Here is a 4,863-nt window from a genome sequence, read left to right on the forward strand (position 1 = left end):
ATATATATATATATATATATATATATATATATATATATATATATATATATATATATATATATATATATATATATATATATATATATATTATATATATATATATATATATATATATATATATATATATATATATATATATATATATATATATATATATATATATATATATATATATATATATATATAATATATATTATAGCTTCAAGACTCCGAACCAATATAGAAGCATCAAGAGGAAGTGCTTGTGTTATGGGCCAATAGGCCTTCTGCAGTTATCTCCATTCTTATGTTTTATTCCCATTGGTTCGTGTTTTATCTTGTGTAAATGTCAATCACCTTACCCAAAACTTTGGTACCATATCACCTCACCCATGTGTATATATAAATATATATATATATATATATATATATATATATATATATATATATAATATATATATATATATATATATATATATATATATATATAATATACAGAGTAAATCTACCCCAAAAGTAATGATTTATTTGTCTACAAAACTAAACTCTTTTTGGAATCATATGAGGCCCCTCCACTGAGGGGGGAGGCCTGGATGTTTATTGTCATGTGTATTCATGCTGCTTGCATGTCATCGTTTATTTTGCCTTTGTTGTTTTCTTGACAGCTTTCTTTGCCTTGGGTGGTTTGGGAGATTTTGAAGCTCTCTTTATTTTGGGCTTTTTGTTCCCAACAACAAGCTGCTGCTGCTGCTTCTTTTTCAAGGCTGTAGGTGGTTTGTTGCTTGTGGCGGCTTTCTTGGGAGTTACCACGGCCTTCTTTGCTGCTGTAGATGGTTTCTTGGTTGTGGTGGCTTTCTTGGGAGTTAGAACGGCCCTCTTCTCTGCTACGGCCAGCTTGAATGATCCACTAGCTCCACTTCCCTTGGTCTGAACAAGAATGCCGTCAGCCACTGCTTTCTTGAGAAATCTTCGGATGTAAATGGCGATCTTGGCAGCCTCGACTTTGTTGTTGGCAACAACGTACTTCTTGATTGCTTGTAGAGACGAGCCCTTACGGTCTTTGAGTGCTGCGACCGCGGCTAGAACCATTTGACTAGTTTTCGGGTGAGCAACCTGGACGCGAGGTTTCCTGGTGGTGGCCACCACAGCAGCAGCCGCAGCCTTCTTGGTAGGCTTTGCTTCTACCATGATGATGATGAGATAACCAAGGTGATGAGAGACGCTCAGACAGTCACGGGGGAATGATGCTGCCGCCGCTTGAGCCGAACCTATTTATGTGCCGGCACGGTACAGAAGCTGCAACCTGGCAACTCGTCCACCAATCACAACGGTTGGTTTTACGGCTCCGAAACCTGGATCCCATATCTTCTCTAAAATAGAAGCATTTGTTCATGTTCTTTGTAAAAGTATCATAAAGCAGGACAGATGAGACAAATATCATAAAAACTGAAGAGCAGATGAGCACACACATGTATGTATTACAAAAGAAAATCCACAAATTCATTAGAAATTGGCAGGGCAGGCTGAGGAAGTAGGTAGATGTAAAATGTCTGTAAATGGCGAAAGAACATAAACCCAAGACTGAATAAACGATGTTAAATATCCATGCCAAGGAGACAAAAATATGTTAGGATACAATTACCATTAAGACACCACAAGAAGGTCCGTATCCTGCCGTGATGACTAAAAAGAGTTGGTTATTAGCCACAATGTGTAGGCAGTCTCATGCAACGGGCATACCACGTTGAGAACACCGCTTCTCGTCCGATCAGCGAAGTTAAGCAACGTTGGGTTTGGTTTAGTACTTGGATGGGTGACCGCCTGGGAACACCAATGCTGTTGGCAATAATGTTTTTTGTTTTGTTTTGTTTTGTTTCGTTTGTTTTTGTTTGAATGGCTGGCTCCACGGGAAATTCACGGAGTTGTGTGGAATAAGGCCTGGTAAAATGAATTAATATGTATGTCATGTTTAAAACAAACTCGCTTAATATAGTGTGTGAGGCTTTATACAAAAACAAACAACCAAAACAAAACATGTTGTTTTATATTAATATATATATATATATATATATATATATATATATATATATATATATATATATATATATATATATAGCTTAATCCGGGTTTGAACTCGCAACTCCAAGAATACGCATCACTTATATACACTTTACCACTGGACCACAGCTGCAGGACACAAGCTTGATGCTGAGGTATCAATTTAATGACGTAAATGCCATTTCCACAAATAAATGATAATTTAAAAGTATTTGTATGTACAAATCTTTTCTGTTTAAAAGGCTACAATATCAGTTACTGATATAATTTGTGTTAATGTTTCTATACCCACAGGAAGGCATGTTTTTGCTTATATGTAAGGGGTACGGAGAAGGAATCCACAGACCATCAGTCCCCTTCCCCCCCCCCCCCCCCCCCTCCCACCTACTACCACCACCACCACCACCACTACTCACCACCACCACCACTACTCACCACCACCACCAATCACCACCAATCACCACCAATCACCACCACCACACCTAACCGAAAACCCCCTAACACATCAACCCTCCCCCCAATCAACAGGCGAAATAATAACCCTCAAATGCCTGCCTGCCTGCCAGCCAGCCAATACTAACGGTCTTCTCAGAAAGAAAATCTCTTTGTATCTGTATTACTTGATGAAATGTATGATTCTAATAATGAAAATAAATTTTGATGTCGGTTGTATGAGCATAATGACCAATATGCACATGATATGAATGAATTAAATAGTGTAGTTTTAAGTAATTAGGTTGTAGACACATTAAGCGGATATGATATTTGACGCGTCCAGAACTGGTGATTTTTGGTTTAGTTTTAAATGCACCACCACCATTGCTTCCCCAGAGCCTAATTAAGGACCGGTAAAAGGAGTCAATATGTATGTCATCTATAAAACCAAAGAATGAATAAAAACACACACACACACACACTACATAATAGTATTAGGAAGATTGTATGGCAAAAAAAAAAAGTACTCCCATTGGGTCGTTTGAACTCGCGACTTCCAAAACACCAGCCACACACCTTACCACCCAGCCACCATAGAGTTGGTATAATTGTGCAACTTTAGTTATAAAAGTAAAGTTCTTATTGTCTCAAATCTTATTGTCTGTTCTATGAAAAGGCATGATGTAAATTATGTATTTTTTGAATGATTGAATTGTAGGCACATTAAGCGGATTCGATATTTGATATATCCAGAAAAGGTGATTTCTGTTCAGTTTTAAAATGCATCACTGTTAACGCTAAAGGACTGGTAAAACGACTCGATGTTTGTCATTTTTAAAATAAACACTAAAACTAGGCCCTTAACATATATAATGTTTGAATATAAATTGAATGCATATAAATACAAAGTGGGAGTGGCTGGCTGGCTGGCTGGCTGGCTGGCTGGCTGGCTGGCTGGCTGGCTGGCTGGCTGGCTGCTGGCTGGCCTGCCTGCTGCCTGCCTGCCTGCCTGCCTGCCTGCCTGCCTGCCTGCCTGCTGCTGGCTGGCTGGCTGGCTGGCCGCCCGCCCGCCCGCCCGCCCGCCGCCCCCGCCCGCCGCCCGCCTGCTTGCCTTGCCTTGCCTTGCCTTGCCTTGCCTGTCCTGTCCTGTCCTGTTCTGTTATTGCCTTGCCTTGCCTTGCCTTGCCTTGCCTTGCCCTGCCCTGCCCTGCCTTGGCTGCAGCTGGCTGGCTGGCCGTAAATCAACTCTTAACAACACCATACCACACCACACCATCACTCATCACCCATCACCCACCACCGGCCCCAGTCTCCCAGCCTCTCTTATATACCCGAGCAGGCCCTTTAAATTATTTGAATTGTTGCACTTCGGCCAATGGCAGGCACGATCGCTGCTGCTCAAACATATTCTGGTTCACAAGTATTAATATATATATATATATATATATATATATATATATATATATATATATATATATATATATATATATATATATATATATATATTCATGAAACACATTAAAACCTTGATCATTTATTCATTCATTACGTCTAGTGAAGAATTGCTTTTGTTCATTTGTATGATTAAAAATTAATAGAATATGAATTCCTCGCTTAAAGTAAAATATAAAATATATATTGGATTTATATGATTGGTTAATATTCCAAGTGATGCTGAATATCCCCTATAATTTTGTTTTGTTTGTTTGTTTGTTATGTACACATTCCAAATGAAATCAATATAAATGTTATTATTAATGTTTGAAAGTTGATTGTCTACTTGAATCTCTCTATTAAAGTGTGTGTGGCTCCGGATGGAGCCTGGTTATGGTATTTGTCGTGGTGGGTGGCAGAAGTGCTTACTTCTTCTCTGTCTTCTTTGGCAAAAGAACTGCCTGAATGTTTGGAAGAACACCTCCCTGTGCAATGGTTACGCCAGACAGAAGTTTGTTGAGTTCTTCGTCGTTGCGGATGGCCAACTGCAAGTGACGTGGGATGATACGGGTCTTCTTGTTGTCACGTGCGGCGTTACCGGCGAGCTCCAGAACTTCGGCAGCGAGGTATTCCATGACGGCTGCCAGGTAGACAGGAGCGCCAGCACCGACGCGTTCGGCGTAGTTGCCCTTACGCAGCAGACGGTGAATTCTGCCCACGGGGAACTGAAGTCCGGCCCTGCTGGAGCGAGACTTTGACTTGCCCTTCACTTTGCCTCCCTTGCCGCGTCCTGACATTGCTGCTGCTGTTGTGGGTTTGTGGTCTTTTATGCCGCCCCGCAGATCGAGCTTCGTGTTATATACCCCGCTCAGGATCAAGGGAGCCCGCCACTGACCAATCAGCGCGCTCCGCCACGCGACCCGCTCTGAGCTGAGTCGCGAGCGGGATATAAAAGGA

At 40.7% G+C, this 4,863-nt stretch overlaps 1 pseudogene; it reads left to right on the top strand.

The window, feature by feature from the left end:
- Positions 1-1,705: 1,705 nt before the first annotated feature.
- On the top strand, positions 1,706-1,824 carry LOC138362175 (5S ribosomal RNA; annotated as a pseudogene).
- Positions 1,825-4,863: the final 3,039 nt, after the last annotated feature.

Source organism: Procambarus clarkii, unplaced genomic scaffold (assembly GCF_040958095.1).
Source record: "Procambarus clarkii isolate CNS0578487 unplaced genomic scaffold, FALCON_Pclarkii_2.0 HiC_scaffold_1391, whole genome shotgun sequence".
NCBI classification, from domain to species: Eukaryota; Metazoa; Arthropoda; class Malacostraca; order Decapoda; family Cambaridae; genus Procambarus; species Procambarus clarkii.